Raw genomic sequence first — 19,773 nt, forward strand, 5'->3', positions numbered from 1 at the left:
AAGAATATCTTCAATACACTGTCATAATGGTGTCATGACAGTCAGGTTATACTTCATGATATGTTCATGAGACAAAAAAATGCATAAATTTTACTTGATATCAAAGAATATCTTCAATACACTTTCATAATGGTGTCATGACAGTAAGGTTATACTTCATGATATGTTCATGACAAATGAAAATGTGACCACTTTACTTGAGATCAAAGAATATCTTCAATACGTTGTCATAATGGTGTCATGACAGTGAGGTTATACTTAATGATATGTTCATAACAAATCAAAATGCTGCCACTTTACTTGAGATCAAAGAATATCTTCACTACGCTGTCATAATGGTGTCATGACAGTCAGGTTATACTGCATGATATGTTCATGACAAATGAAAATGTGACCACTTTACTTGAGATCAAAGAATATCTTCAATACGCTGTCATAATGGTGTCATGACAGTCATGTTATACTTCATGATATGTTCATGAGAAATCAAAATGCTAACACTTTACTTGAGATCAAAGAATATTTTCAATACGCTGTCATAATGGTGTCATGACGGTCAGGTTATACTTCATGATATGTTCATTACATATCAAAATGCTACCACTTTACTTGAGATTAAAGAATATCTTCAATACGCTGTCATAATGGTGTCATGACAGTCAGGTTTTACTTCATGATATGTTCATGACAAATGAAAATGTGACCACTTTACTTGAGATCAAAGAATATCTTCAATACGCTATCATAATGGTGTCATGACAGACAGGTCATACTTCATGATATGTTCATGACAAATGAAAATGTGACCACTTTACTTGAGATCAAAGAATATCTTCAATACGCTGTCATAATGAGGTCATGACAATCAGGTTATACTTCATGATATGTTCATGACAAATGAAAATGTGACCACTTTACTTGAGATCAAAGAATATCTTCAATACGCTGTCAAAATGGTGTCATTACAGTCAGGTTATACTTCATGATATGTTCATGATACAACAAAATGCATCAATTTTACTTGAGATCAAAGAATATCTTTAATACACTGTCATAATAGAATCATGACAGTCATGTTATACTTCATGATATGTTCTTGAGAAATCAAAATGCTAACACTTTACTTGAGATCAAAGAATATTTTCAATACGCTGTCATAATGGTGTCATGACTGTCAGGTTATACTTCTTGATATGTTCATAACATATCAAAATGCTACCACTTTACTTGAGATTAAAGAATATCTTCAATACGCTGTCATAATGGTGTCATGACAGTCAGGTTATACTTCATGATATGTTCATGACAAATGAAATTGTGACCACTTTACTTGAGATCAAAGAATATCTTCAATACGCTGTCATAATGGTGTCATGACAGTCAGGTTATACTTCATGATATGTTCATGAGAAATAAAAATGCGACCACTTTACTTGAGATCAAAGAATATCTTCAATACGCTGTCATAATGGTGTCATGACAGTCAGGTTATACTTCATGATATGTTCATGAGACAACAAAATGCATCAATTTTACTTGAGATCAAAGAATATATTCAATACGCTGTCATAATGATGTCATGACAGTCAGGTTATACTTCATGATATGTTCATGAGAAATAAAAATTTGACCACTTTACTTGAGATCAAAGAATATCTTCAATACGCTGTCATAATGGTGTCATGACAGTCATGTTATACTTCATGATATGTTCATGAGAAATCAAAATGATAACACTTTACTTGAGATCAAAGAATATTTTCAATACGCTGTCATAATGGTGTCATGACGGTCAGGTTATACTTCATGATATGTTCATAACATATCAAAATGCTACCACTTTACTTGAGATTAAAGAATATCTTCAATACGCTGTCATAATGGTGTCATGACAGTCAGGTTATACTTCATGATATGTTCATGACAAATGAAAATGTGACCACTTTACTTGAGATCAAAGAATATCTTCAATACGCTGTCATAATGGTGTCATGACAGACAGGTCATACTTCATGATATGTTCATGACAAATTAAAATGTGACCACTTTACTTGAGATCAAAGAATATCTTCAATACGCTGTCATAATGGTGTCATGACAGTCAGGTTATACTTCATGATATGTTCATGACAAATGAAAATGTGACCACTTTACTTGAGATCAAAGAATATCTTCAATACGCTGTCATAATGGTGTCATTACAGTCATGTTATACTTCATGATATGTTCATGAGACAACAAAATGCATCAATTTTACTTGAGATCAAAGAATATCTTTAATACACTGTCATAATAGAATCATGACAGTCATGTTATACTTCATGATATGTTCATGAGAAATCAAAATGCTAACACTTTACTTGAGATCAAAGAATATTTTCAATACACTATCATAATGGTGTCATGACGGTCAGGTTATACTTCATGATGTGTTCATAACATATCAAAATGCTACCACTTTACCTGAGATTAAAGAATATGTTCAATACGCTGTCATAATGGTGTCATGACAGTCAGGTTATACTTCATGATATGTTCATGAGAAATCAAAATAAGACCACTTTACTTAAGATCAAAGAATATCTTCAATACACTGTCATAATGGTGTCATGACAGTCAGGTTAAACTTCATGATATGTTCATGACAAATGAAAATGTGACCACTTTACTTGAGATCAAAGAATATCTTCAATACGCTGTCATAATGGTGTCATGACAGTCAGGTTATACTTCATGATATGTTCATGACAAATGAAAATGTGACCACTTTACTTGAGATCAAAGAATATCTTCAATACGCTGTCATAATGGTGTCATGACAGTCACGTTATACTTCATGATAATTTCATGAGAAATAAAAATGCGACCACTTTACTTGAGATCAAGGAATATCTTCAGTACGCTGTCATAATGGTGTCATGACAGTCAGGTTATACTTCATGATATGTTCATGAGAAATAATAATGCGACCACTTTACTTGAGATCAAAGAATATCTTCAATACGCTGTCATAATGGTGTCATGACAGTCAGGTTATACTTCATGATATGTTCATAACATATCAAAATGATACCACTTTACTTGAGATCAAAGAATATCTTCAATACGCTGTCATAATGGTGTCATGACAGTCAGGTTATACTTCATGATATGTTCATGACAAATGAAAATCGGACCACTTTACTTGAGATCAAAGAATATCTTCAATACGCTGTCATAATGGTGTCATGACAGTCACGTTATACTTCATGATAATTTCATGAGAAATAAAAATGCGACCACTTTACTTGAGATAAAAGAATATCTTCAATACGCTGTCATAATGGTGTCACGACAGTCAGGTTATACTTCATGATATGTTCATGAGAAATAAAAATGCGACCACTTGACTTGAGATCAAAGAATATCTTCACTACGCTGTCATAATGGTGTTATGACAGTCAGGTTATACTTCATGATATGTTCATGACAAATGAAAATGTGACCACTTTATTTGAGATCAAAGAATATCTTCAATACGCTGTCATAATGGTGTCATGACAGTCATGTTACACTTCATGATATGTTCATGAGAAATCAAAATGCTAACACTTTACTTGAGATCAAAGAATATTTTCAATACGCTGTCATAATGGTGTCATGACGGTCTTGTTATACTTCATGATATGTTCATAACATATCAAAATGCGACCACTTTACTTGAGATTAAAGAATATCTTCAATACGCTGTCATAATGGTGTCATGACAGTCAGGTTATACTTCATGATATGTTCATGACAAATGAAAATCGGACCACTTTACTTGAGATCAAAGAATATCTTCAATACGCTGTCATAATGGTGTCATGACAGTCACGTTATACTTCATGATAATTTCATGAGAAATAAAAATGCGACCACTTTACTTGAGATAAAAGAATATCTTCAATACGCTGTCATAATGGTGTCACGACAGTCAGGTTATACTTCATGATATGTTCATGAGAAATAAAAATGCGACCACTTGACTTGAGATCAAAGAATATCTTCACTACGCTGTCATAATGGTGTTATGACAGTCAGGTTATACTTCATGATATGTTCATGACAAATGAAAATGTGACCACTTTATTTGAGATCAAAGAATATCTTCAATACGCTGTCATAATGGTGTCATGACAGTCATGTTACACTTCATGATATGTTCATGAGAAATCAAAATGCTAACACTTTACTTGAGATCAAAGAATATTTTCAATACGCTGTCATAATGGTGTCATGACAGTCAGGTTATACTTCATGATATGTTCATGAGAAATCAAAATAAGACCACTTTACTTGAGATCAAAGAATATCTTCAATACACTGTCCTAATTGTGTCATGACAGTCAGGTTATACTTCATGATATGTTCATGACAAATGAAAATGTGACCACTTTACTTGAGATCAAAGAATATCTTCAATACGCTGTCATAATGGTGTCATGACAGTCAGGTTATACTTCATGATATTTTCATGACAAATGAAAATGTGACCACTTTACTTGAGATCAAAGAATATCTTCAATACGCTGTCATAATGGTGTCATTACAGTCACGTTATACTTCATGATAATTTCATGAGAAATAAAAATGCGACCACTTTACTTGAGATCAAAGAATATCTTCAATACACTGTCATAATGGTGTCATGACAGTCAGGTTATACTTCATGATATGTTCATAACATATCAAAATGATACCACTTTACTTGAGATTAAAGAATATCTTCAATACGCTGTCATAATGGTGTCATGACAGTCAGGTTATACTTCATGATATGTTCATGACAAATGAAAATGTGACCACTTTACTTGAGATCAAAGAATATCTTCAATACGCTGTCATAATGGTGTCATGACAGTCAGGTTATACTTCATGATATGTTCATGAGAAATAAAAATGCGACCACTTGACTTGAGATAAAAGAATATCTTCAATACGCTGTCATAATGGTGTCATGACGGTCAGGTTATACTTCATGATATGTTCATAACATATAAAAATGCTACCACTTTACTTGAGATTAAAGAATATCTTCAATACGCTGTCATAATGGTGTCATGACAGTCAGGTTATACTTCATGATATGTTCATGACAAATGAAAATGTGACCACTTTACTTGAGATCAAAGAATATCTTCAATACGCTGTCATAATGGTGTCATTACAGTCATGTTATACTTCATGATATGTTCATGAGACAACAAAATGCATCAATTTTACTTGAGATCAAAGAATATCTTTAATACACTGTCATAATAGAATCATGACAGTCATGTTATACTTCATGATATGTTCATGAGAAATCAAAATGCTAACACTTTACTTGAGATCAAAGAATATTTTCAATACACTGTCATAATGGTGTCATGACGGTCAGGTTATACTTCATGATGTGTTCATAACATATAAAAATGCTACCACTTTACCTGAGATTAAAGAATATCTTCAATACGCTGTCATAATGGTGTCATGACAGTCACGTTATACTTCATGATATGTTCATGAGAAATCAAAATAAGACCACTTTACTTAAGATCAAAGAATATCTTCAATACACTGTCATAATGTTGTCATGACAGTCAGGTTAAACTTCATGATATGTTCATGACAAATGAAAATGTGACCACTTTACTTGAGATCAAAGAATATCTTCAATACGCTGTCATAATGGTGTCATGACAGTCAGGTTATACTTCATGATATGTTCATGACAAATGAAAATGTGACCAATTTACTTGAGATCAAAGAATATCTTCAATACGCTGTCATAATGGTGTCATGACAGTCACGTTATACTTCATGATAATTTCATGAGAAATAAAAATGCTACCACTTTACTTGAGATCAAGGAATATCTTCAATACGCTGTCATAATGGTGTCATGACAGTCAGGTTATACTTCATGATATGTTCATGAGAAATAATAATGCGACCACTTTACTTGAGATCAAAGAATATCTTCAATACACTGTCATAATGGTGTCATGACAGTCAGGTTATACTTCATGATATGTTCATAACATATCAAAATGATACCACTTTACTTGAGATTAAAGAATATCTTCAATACGCTGTCATAATGGTGTCATGACAGTCAGGTTATACTTCATGATATGTTCATGACAAATGAAAATCGGACCACTTTACTTGAGATCAAAGAATATCTTCAATACGCTGTCATAATGGTGTCATGACAGTCACGTTATACTTCATGATAATTTCATGAGAAATAAAAATGCGACCACTTTACTTGAGATAAAAGAATATCTTCAATACGCTGTCATAATGGTGTCACGACAGTCAGGTTATACTTCATGATATGTTCATGAGAAATAAAAATGCGACCACTTGACTTGAGATCAAAGAATATCTTCACTACGCTGTCATAATGGTGTTATGACAATCAGGTTATACTTCATGATATGTTCATGACAAATGAAAATGTGACCACTTTATTTGAGATCAAAGAATATCTTCAATACGCTGTCATAATGGTGTCATGACAGTCATGTTATACTTCATGATATGTTCATGAGAAATCAAAATGCTAACACTTTACTTGAGATCAAAGAATATTTTCAATACGCTGTCATAATGGTGTCATGACGGTCAGGTTATACTTCATGATATGTTCATAACATATCAAAATGCTACCACTTTACTTTAGATTAAAGAATATCTTCAATACGCTGTCATAATGGTGTCATGACAGTCAGGTTATACTTCATGATATGTTCATGAGAAATCAAAATAAGACCACTTTACTTGAGATCAAAGAATATCTTCAATACACTGTCCTAATTGTGTCATGACAGTGAGGTTATACTTCATGATATTTTCATGACAAATGAAAATGTGACCACTTTACTTGAGATCAAAGAATATATTCAATACGCTGTCATAATGGTGTCATGACAGTCAGGTTATACTTCATGATATTTTCATGACAAATGAAAATGTGACCACTTTACTTGAGATCAAAGAATATCTTCAATACGCTGTCATAATGGTGTCATTACAGTCACGTTATACTTCATGATAATTTCATGAGAAATAAAAATGCGACCACTTTACTTGAGATCAAGGAATATCTTCAATACGCTGTCATAATGGTGTCATGACAGTAAGGTTATACTTCATGATATGTTCATGAGAAATAAAAATGCGACCACTTTACTTGAGATCAAAGAATATCTTCAATACACTGTAATAATGGTGTCATGACAGTCAGGTTATACTTCATGATATGTTCATAACATATCAAAATGATACCACTTTACTTGAGATTAAAGAATATCTTCAATACGCTGTCATAATGGTGTCATGACAGTCAGGTTATACTTCATGATATGTTCATGACAAATGAAAATGTGACCACTTTACTTGAGATCAAAGAATATCTTCAATACGCTGTCATAATGGTGTCATGACAGTCATGTTATACTTCATGATATGTTCATGAGAAATCAAAATGCTAACACTTTACTTGAGATCAAAGAATATTTTCAATACGCTGTCATAATGGTGTCATGACAGTCAAGTTATACTTCATGATATGTTCATGAGAAATCCAAATAAGACAACTTTACTTGAGATCAAAGAATATCTTCAATACACTATCATAATGGTGTCATGACAGTCAGGTCATGACAGTCAGGTCATGATATGTTCATGACAAATGAAAATGTGACCACTTTACTTGAGATCAAAGAATATCTTCAGTACGCTGTCATAATGGTGTCATGACAGTCAGGTTGTACTTCATGATATGTTCATGACAAATGAAAATGTGACCACTTTACTTTAGATCGAAGAATATCTTCAATACGCTGTCATAATGGTGTTCTGACAGTCAGGTTATACTTCATGATATGTTCATAACATATCAAAATGCTACCAATTTACTTGAGAACAAGGAATATCTTCAATACGCTGTCATAATGGTGTCATGACAGTCAGGTTATACTTCATGATATGTTCATGAGACAACAAAATGCATCAATTTTACTTGAGATCAAAGAATATCTTCAATACGCTGTCATAATGGTGTCATGACAGTCAGGTTATACTTCATGATATGTTCATGAGAAATAAAAATGTGACCACTTTACTTGAGATCAAAGAATATCTTCAATACGCTGTCATATTGGTGTCATGACAGTCAGGTTATACTTCATGATATGTTCATGACAAATGAAAATGTGACCACTTTACTTGAGATCAAAGAATATCTTCAATACGCTGTCATAATGGTGTCATGACAGTCATGTTATACTTCATGATATGTTCATGAGAAATCAAAATGCTAACACTTTACTTGAGATCAAAGAATATTTTCAATACGCTGTCATAATGGTGTCATGACGGTCAGGTTATACTTCATGATATGTTCATAACATATCAAAATGCTACCACTTTACTTGAGATTAAAGAATATCTTCAATACGCTGTCATAATGGTGTCATGACAGTCAGGTTATACTTCATGATATGTTCATGACAAATGAAAATGTGACCACTTTACTTGAGATCAAAGAATATCTTCAATACGCTATCATAATGGTGTCATGACAGACAGGTCATACTTAATGATATGTTCATGACAAATGAAAATGTGACCACTTTACTTGAGATCAAAGAATATCTTCAATACGCTGTCATAATGAGGTCATGACAATCAGGTTATACTTCATGATATGTTCATGACAAATGAAAATGTGACCACTTTACTTGAGATCAAAGAATATCTTCAATACGCTGTCATAATGGTGTCATTACAGTCAGGTTATACTTCATGATATGTTCATGATACAACAAAATGCATCAATTTTACTTGAGATCAAAGAATATATTCAATACGCTGTCATAATGGTGTCATGACAGTCAGGTTATACTTCATGATATGTTCATGACAAATGAAAATGTGACCACTTTACTTGAGATCAAAGAATATCTTCAGTACGCTGTCATAATGGTGTCATGACAGTCAGGTTGTACTTCATGATATGTTCATGACAAATGAAAATGTGACCACTTTACATTAGATCGAAGAATATCTTCAATACGCTGTCATAATGGTGTTCTGACAGTCAGGTTATACTTCATGATATGTTCATAACATATGAAAATGCTACCAATTTACTTGAGATCAAGGAATATCTTCAATACGCTGTCATAATGGTGTCATGACAGTCAGGTTATACTTCATGATATGTTCATGAGACAACAAAATGCATCAATTTTACTTGAGATCAAAGAATATCTTCAATACGCTGTCATAATGGTGTCATGACAGTCAGGTTATACTTCATGATATGTTCATGAGAAATAAAAATGTGACCACTTTACTTGAGATCAAAGAATATCTTCAATACGCTGTCATATTGGTGTCATGACAGTCAGGTTATACTTCATGATATGTTCATGACAAATGAAAATGTGACCACTTTACTTGAGATCAAAGAATATCTTCAATACGCTGTCATAATGGTGTCATGACAGTCATGTTATACTTCATGATATGTTCATGAGAAATCAAAATGCTAACACTTTACTTGAGATCAAAGAATATTTTCAACACGCTGTCATAATGGTGTCATGACGGTCAGGTTATACTTCATGATATGTTCATAACATATCAAAATGCTACCACTTTACTTGAGATTAAAGAATATCTTCAATACGCTGTCATAATGGTGTCATGACAGTCACGTTATACTTCATGATATGTTCATGACAAATGAAAATGTGACCACTTTACTTGAGATCAAAGAATATCTTCAATACGCTATCATAATGGTGTCATGACAGACAGGTCATACTTAATGATATGTTCATGACAAATGAAAATGTGACCACTTTACTTGAGATCAAAGAATATCTTCAATACGCTGTCATAATGAGGTCATGACAATCAGGTTATACTTCATGATATGTTCATGACAAATGAAAATGTGACCACTTTACTTGAGATCAAAGAATATCTTCAATACGCTGTCATAATGGTGTCATTACAGTCAGGTTATACTTCATGAAATGTTCATGATACAACAAAATGCATCAATTTTACTTGAGATCAAAGAATATCTTTAATACACTGTCATAATAGAATCATGACAGTCATGTTATACTTCATGATATGTTCATGAGAAATCAAAATGCTAACACTTTACTTGAGATCAAAGAATATTTTCAATACGCTGTCATAATGGTGTCATGACAGTCAGGTTATACTTCATGATATGTTCATAACATATCAAAATGCTACCACTTTACTTGAGATTAAAGAATATCTTCAATACGCTGTCATAATGGTGTCATGACAGTCAGGTTATACTTCATGATATGTTCATGACAAATGAAAATGTGACCACTTTACTTGAGATCAAAGAATATCTTCAATACGCTGTCATAATGGTGTCATGACAGACAGGTCATACTTCATTATATGTTCATGACAAATGAAAATGTGACCACTTTACTTGAGATCAAAGAATATCTTCAATACGCTGTCATAATTGTGTCATGACAGTCAGGTTATACTTCATGATATGTTCATGACAAATGAAAATGTGACCACTTTACTTGAGATCAAAGAATATCTTCAATACGCTGTCATAATGGTGTCATTACAGTCAGGTTATACTTCATGATATGTTCATGATACAACAAAATGCATCAATTTTACTTGAGATCAAAGAATATCTTTAATACACTGTCATAATAGAATCATGACAGTCATGTTATACTTCATGATATGTTCATGAGAAATCAAAATGCTAACACTTTACTTGAGATCAAAGAATATTTTCAATACGCTGTCATAATGGTGTCATGACAGTCAGGTTATACTTCATGATATGTTCATAACATATCAAAATGCTACCACTTTACTTGAGATTAAAGAATATCTTCAATACGCTGTCATAATGGTGTCATGACAGTCAGGTTATACTTCATGATATGTTCATGACAAATGAAAATGTGACCACTTTACTTGAGATCAAAGAATATCTTCAATACGCTGTCATAATTGTGTCATGACAGTCAGGTTATACTTCATGATATGTTCATGACAAATGAAAATGTGACCACTTTACTTGAGATCAAAGAATATTTTCAATACGCTGTCATAATGGTGTCATTAGAGTCAGGTTATACTTCATGATATGTTCATGACAAATGAAAATGTGACCACTTTACTTGAGATCAAAGAATATCTTCAATACGCTGTCAAAATGGTGTCATGACAGACAGGTCATACTTCATTATATGTTCATGACAAATGAAAATGTGACCACTTTACTTGAGATCAAAGAATATCTTCAATACGCTGTCATAATTGTGTCACGACAGTCAGGTTATACTTCATGATATGTTCATGACAAATGAAAATGTGACCACTTTACTTGAGATCAAAGAATATCTTCAATACGCTGTCATAATGGTGTCATTACAGTCAGGTTATACTTCATGATATGTTCATGACAAATGAAAATGTGACCACTTTATTTGAGATCAAAGAATATCTTCAATACGCTGTCATAATGGTGTCATGACAGTCATGTTATACTTCATGACATGTTCATGAGAAATCAAAATGCTAACACTTTACTTGAGATCAAAGAATATTTTCAATACGATGTCATAATGGTGTCATGACGGTCAGGTTATACTTCATGATATGTTCATGACAAATGAAAATATGACCACTTTACTTGAGATCAAAGAATATCTTCAATACGCTGTCATAATGAGGTCAAGACAATCAGGTTATACTTCATGATATGTTCATGACAAATGAAAATATGACCACTTTACTTGAGATCAAAGAATATCTTCAATACGCTGTCATAATGGTGTCATTACAGTCAGGTTATACTTCATGATATGTTCATGATACAACAAAATGCATCAATTTTACTTGAGATCAAAGAATATCTTCAATACGCCGTCATAATAGAATCATGACAGTCATGTTATACTTCATGATATGTTCATGAGAAATCAAAATGCTAACACTTTACTTGAGATCAAAGAATATTTTCAATACGCTGTCATAATGGTGTCATGACGGTCAGGTTATACTTCATGATATGTTCATAACATATCAAAATGCTACCACGTTACTTGAGATTAAAGAATATCTTCAATACGCTGTCATAATGGTGTCATGACAGTCAGGTTATACTTCATGATATGTTCATGACAAATGAAAATGTGACCACTTTACTTGAGATCAAAGAATATCTTCAATACGCTATCATAATGGTGTCATGACAGACAGGTCATACTTAATGATATGTTCATGACAAATGAAAATGTGACCACTTTACTTGAGATCAAAGAATATCTTCAATACGCTGTCATAATGAGGTCATGACAATCAGGTTATACTTCATGATATGTTCATGACAAATGAAAATGTGACCACTTTACTTGAGATCAAAGAATATCTTCAATACGCTGTCATAATGGTGTCATTACAGTCAGGTTATACTTCATGATATTTTCATGATACAACAAAATGCATCAATTTTACTTGAGATCAAAAAATATCTTTAATACACTGTCATAATAGAATCATGACAGTCATGTTATACTTCATGATATGTTCATGAGAAATCAAAATGCTAACACTTTACTTGAGATCAAAGAATATTTTCAATACGCTGTCATAATGGTGTCATGACAGTCAGGTTATACTTCATGATATGTTCATAACATATCAAAATGCTACCACTTTACTTGAGATTAAAGAATATCTTCAATACGCTGTCATAATGGTGTCATGACAGTCAGGTTATACTTCATGATATGTTCATGACAAATGAAAATGTGACCACTTTACTTGAGATCAAAGAATATCTTCAATACGCTGTCATAATGGTGTCATGACAGATAGGTCATACTTCATTATATGTTCATGACAAATGAAAATGTGACCACTTTACTTGAGATCAAAGAATATCTTCAATACGCTGTCATAATTGTGTCATGACAGTCAGGTTATACTTCATGATATGTTCATGACAAATGAAAATGTGACCACTTTACTTGAGATCAAAGAATATTTTCAATACGCTGTCATAATGGTGTCATGACAGTCATGTTATACTTCATGACATGTTCATGAGAAATCAAAATGCTAACACTTTACTTGAGATCAAAGAATATTTTCAATACGATGTCATAATGGTGTCATGACGGTCAGGTTATACTTCATGATATGTTCATGACAAATGAAAATATGACCACTTTACTTGAGATCAAAGAATATCTTCAATACGCTGTCATAATGAGGTCATGACAATCAGGTTATACTTCATGATATGTTCATGACAAATGAAAATGTGACCACTTTACTTGAGATCAAAGAATATCTTCAATACGCTGTCATAATGGTGTCATTACAGTCAGGTTATACTTCATGATATGTTCATGATACAACAAAATGCATCAATTTTACTTGAGATCAAAGAATATATTCAATACGCTGTCATAATGGTGTCATGACAGTCAGGTTATACTTCATGATATGTTCATGACAAATGAAAATGTGACCACTTTACTTGAGATCAAAGAATATCTTCAGTACGCTGTCATAATGGTGTCATGACAGTCAGGTTGTACTTCATGATATGTTCATGACAAATGAAAATGTGACCACTTTACATTAGATCGAAGAATATCTTCAATACGCTGTCATAATGGTGTTCTGACAGTCAGGTTATACTTCATGATATGTTCATAACATATCAAAATGCTACCAATTTACTTGAGATCAAGGAATATCTTCAATACGCTGTCATAATGGTGTCATGACAGTCAGGTTATACTTCATGATATGTTCATGACAAATGAAAATGTGACCACTTTACTTGAGATCAAAGAATATCTTCAATACGCTGTCATAATGGTGTCATGACAGTCATGTTATACTTCATGATATGTTCATGAGAAATCAAAATGCTAACACTTTACTTGAGATCAAAGAATATTTTCAACACGCTGTCATAATGGTGTCATGACGGTCAGGTTATACTTCATGATATGTTCATAACATATCAAAATGCTACCACTTTACTTGAGATTAAAGAATATCTTCAATACGCTGTCATAATGGTGTCATGACAGTCACGTTATACTTCATGATATGTTCATGACAAATGAAAATGTGACCACTTTACTTGAGATCAAAGAATATCTTCAATACGCTATCATAATGGTGTCATGACAGACAGGTCATACTTAATGATATGTTCATGACAAATGAAAATGTGACCACTTTACTTGAGATCAAAGAATATCTTCAATACGCTGTCATAATGAGGTCATGACAATCAGGTTATACTTCATGATATGTTCATGACAAATGAAAATGTGACCACTTTACTTGAGATCAAAGAATATCTTCAATACGCTGTCATAATGGTGTCATTACAGTCAGGTTATACTTCATGAAATGTTCATGATACAACAAAATGCATCAATTTTACTTGAGATCAAAGAATATCTTTAATACACTGTCATAATAGAATCATGACAGTCATGTTATACTTCATGATATGTTCATGAGAAATCAAAATGCTAACACTTTACTTGAGATCAAAGAATATTTTCAATACGCTGTCATAATGGTGTCATGACAGTCAGGTTATACTTCATGATATGTTCATAACATATCAAAATGCTACCACTTTACTTGAGATTAAAGAATATCTTCAATACGCTGTCATAATGGTGTCATGACAGTCAGGTTATACTTCATGATATGTTCATGACAAATGAAAATGTGACCACTTTACTTGAGATCAAAGAATATCTTCAATACGCTGTCATAATGGTGTCATGACAGACAGGTCATACTTCATTATATGTTCATGACAAATGAAAATGTGACCACTTTACTTGAGATCAAAGAATATCTTCAATACGCTGTCATAATTGTGTCATGACAGTCAGGTTATACTTCATGATATGTTCATGACAAATGAAAATGTGACCACTTTACTTGAGATCAAAGAATATCTTCAATACGCTGTCATAATGGTGTCATTACAGTCAGGTTATACTTCATGATATGTTCATGATACAACAAAATGCATCAATTTTACTTGAGATCAAAGAATATCTTTAATACACTGTCATAATAGAATCATGACAGTCATGTTATACTTCATGATATGTTCATGAGAAATCAAAATGCTAACACTTTACTTGAGATCAAAGAATATTTTCAATACGCTGTCATAATGGTGTCATGACAGTCAGGTTATACTTCATGATATGTTCATAACATATCAAAATGCTACCACTTTACTTGAGATTAAAGAATATCTTCAATACGCTGTCATAATGGTGTCATGACAGTCAGGTTATACTTCATGATATGTTCATGACAAATGAAAATGTGACCACTTTACTTGAGATCAAAGAATATCTTCAATACGCTGTCATAATTGTGTCATGACAGTCAGGTTATACTTCATGATATGTTCATGACAAATGAAAATGTGACCACTTTACTTGAGATCAAAGAATATTTTCAATACGCTGTCATAATGGTGTCATTAGAGTCAGGTTATACTTCATGATATGTTCATGACAAATGAAAATGTGACCACTTTACTTGAGATCAAAGAATATCTTCAATACGCTGTCAAAATGGTGTCATGACAGACAGGTCATACTTCATTATATGTTCATGACAAATGAAAATGTGACCACTTTACTTGAGATCAAAGAATATCTTCAATACGCTGTCATAATTGTGTCACGACAGTCAGGTTATACTTCATGATATGTTCATGACAAATGAAAATGTGACCACTTTACTTGAGATCAAAGAATATCTTCAATACGCTGTCATAATGGTGTCATTACAGTCAGGTTATACTTCATGATATGTTCATGACAAATGAAAATGTGACCACTTTATTTGAGATCAAAGAATATCTTCAATACGCTGTCATAATGGTGTCATGACAGTCATGTTATACTTCATGACATGTTCATGAGAAATCAAAATGCTAACACTTTACTTGAGATCAAAGAATATTTTCAATACGATGTCATAATGGTGTCATGACGGTCAGGTTATACTTCATGATATGTTCATGACAAATGAAAATATGACCACTTTACTTGAGATCAAAGAATATCTTCAATACGCTGTCATAATGAGGTCAAGACAATCAGGTTATACTTCATGATATGTTCATGACAAATGAAAATATGACCACTTTACTTGAGATCAAAGAATATCTTCAATACGCTGTCATAATGGTGTCATTACAGTCAGGTTATACTTCATGATATGTTCATGATACAACAAAATGCATCAATTTTACTTGAGATCAAAGAATATCTTCAATACGCCGTCATAATAGAATCATGACAGTCATGTTATACTTCATGATATGTTCATGAGAAATCAAAATGCTAACACTTTACTTGAGATCAAAGAATATTTTCAATACGCTGTCATAATGGTGTCATGACGGTCAGGTTATACTTCATGATATGTTCATAACATATCAAAATGCTACCACGTTACTTGAGATTAAAGAATATCTTCAATACGCTGTCATAATGGTGTCATGACAGTCAGGTTATACTTCATGATATGTTCATGACAAATGAAAATGTGACCACTTTACTTGAGATCAAAGAATATCTTCAATACGCTATCATAATGGTGTCATGACAGACAGGTCATACTTAATGATATGTTCATGACAAATGAAAATGTGACCACTTTACTTGAGATCAAAGAATATCTTCAATACGCTGTCATAATGAGGTCATGACAATCAGGTTATACTTCATGATATGTTCATGACAAATGAAAATGTGACCACTTTACTTGAGATCAAAGAATATCTTCAATACGCTGTCATAATGGTGTCATTACAGTCAGGTTATACTTCATGATATTTTCATGATACAACAAAATGCATCAATTTTACTTGAGATCAAAAAATATCTTTAATACACTGTCATAATAGAATCATGACAGTCATGTTATACTTCATGATATGTTCATGAGAAATCAAAATGCTAACACTTTACTTGAGATCAAAGAATATTTTCAATACGCTGTCATAATGGTGTCATGACAGTCAGGTTATACTTCATGATATGTTCATAACATATCAAAATGCTACCACTTTACTTGAGATTAAAGAATATCTTCAATACGCTGTCATAATGGTGTCATGACAGTCAGGTTATACTTCATGATATGTTCATGACAAATGAAAATGTGACCACTTTACTTGAGATCAAAGAATATCTTCAATACGCTGTCATAATGGTGTCATGACAGATAGGTCATACTTCATTATATGTTCATGACAAATGAAAATGTGACCACTTTACTTGAGATCAAAGAATATCTTCAATACGCTGTCATAATTGTGTCATGACAGTCAGGTTATACTTCATGATATGTTCATGACAAATGAAAATGTGACCACTTTACTTGAGATCAAAGAATATTTTCAATACGCTGTCATAATGGTGTCATGACAGTCATGTTATACTTCATGACATGTTCATGAGAAATCAAAATGCTAACACTTTACTTGAGATCAAAGAATATTTTCAATACGATGTCATAATGGTGTCATGACGGTCAGGTTATACTTCATGATATGTTCATGACAAATGAAAATATGACCACTTTACTTGAGATCAAAGAATATCTTCAATACGCTGTCATAATGAGGTCATGACAATCAGGTTATACTTCATGATATGTTCATGACAAATGAAAATATGACCACTTTACTTGAGATCAAAGAATATCTTCAATACGCTGTCATAATGGTGTCATTACAGTCAGGTTATACTTCATGATATGTTCATGATACAACAAAATGCATCAATTTTACTTGAGATCAAAGAATATCTTCAATACGCCGTCATAATAGAATCATGACAGTCATGTTATACTTCATGATATGTTCATGAGAAATCAAAATGCTAACACTTTACTTGAGATCAAAGAATATTTTCAATACGCTGTCATAATGGTGTCATGACGGTCAGGTTATACTTCATGATATGTTCATAACATATCAAAATGCTACCACTTTACTTGATATTAAAGAATATCTTCAATACGCTGTCATAATGGTGTCATGACAGTCAAGTTATACTTCATGATATGTTCATGAGAAATCCAAATAAGACAACTTTACTTGAGATCAAAGAATATCTTCAATACACTATCATAATGGTGTCATGACAGTCAGGTTATACTTCATGATATGTTCATGACAAATGAAAATGTGACCACTTTACTTGAGATCAAAGAATATCTTCAGTACGCTGTCATAATGGTGTCATGACAGTCAGGTTGTACTTCATGATATGTTCATGACAAATGAAAATGTGACCACTTTACTTTAGATCGAAGAATATCTTCAATACGCTGTCATAATGGTGTTCTGACAGTCAGGTTATACTTCATGATATGTTCATAACATATCAAAATGCTACCAATTTACTTGAGATCAAGGAATATCTTCAATACGCTGTCATAATGGTGTCATGACAGTCAGGTTATACTTCATGATATGTTCATGAGAAATAAAAATGTGACCACTTTACTTGAGATCAAAGAATATCTTCAATACGCTGTCATATTGGTGTCATGACAGTCAGGTTATACTTCATGATATGTTCATGACAAATGAAAATGTGACCACTTTACTTGAGATCAAAGAATATCTTCAATACGCTGTCATAATGGTGTCATGACAGTCATGTTATACTTCATGATATGTTCATGAGAAATCAAAATGCTAACACTTTACTTGAGATCAAAGAATATTTTCAACACGCTGTCATAATGGTGTCATGACGGTCAGGTTATACTTCATGATATGTTCATAACATATCAAAATGCTACCACTTTACTTGAGATTAAAGAATATCTTCAATACGCTGTCATAATGGTGTCATGACAGTCAGGTTATACTTCATGATATGTTCATGACAAATGAAAATGTGACCACTTTACTTGAGATCAAAGAATATCTTCAATACGCTATCATAATGGTGTCATGACAGACAGGTCATACTTAATGATATGTTCATGACAAATGAAAATGTGACCACTTTACTTGAGATCAAAGAATATCTTCAATACGCTGTCATAATGAGGTCATGACAATCAGGTTATACTTCATGATATGTTCATGACAAATGAAAATGTGACCACTTTACTTGAGATCAAAGAATATCTTCAATACGCTGTCATAATGGTGTCATTACAGTCAGGTTATACTTCATGATATGTTCATGATACAACAAAATGCATCAATTTTACTTGAGATCAAAGAATATCTTTAATACACTGTCATAATAGAATCATGACAGTCATGTTATACTTCATGATATGTTCATGAGAAATCAAAATGCTAACACTTTACTTGAGATCAAAGAATATTTTCAATACGCTGTCATAATGGTGTCATGACAGTCAGGTTATACTTCATGATATGTTCATAACATATCAAAATGCTACCACTTTACTTGAGATTAAAGAATATCTTCAATACGCTGTCATAATGGTGTCATGACAGTCAGGTTATACTTCATGATATGTTCATGACAAATCAAAATGTGACCACTTTACTTGAGATCAAAGAATATCTTCAATACGCTGTCATAATGGTGTCATGACAGACAGGTCATACTTCATTATATGTTCATGACAAATGAAAATGTGACCACTTTA

This window comes from Odontesthes bonariensis, chromosome 2 (genome assembly GCF_027942865.1).
Source record: "Odontesthes bonariensis isolate fOdoBon6 chromosome 2, fOdoBon6.hap1, whole genome shotgun sequence".
NCBI lineage: Eukaryota > Metazoa > Chordata > Actinopteri > Atheriniformes > Atherinopsidae > Odontesthes > Odontesthes bonariensis.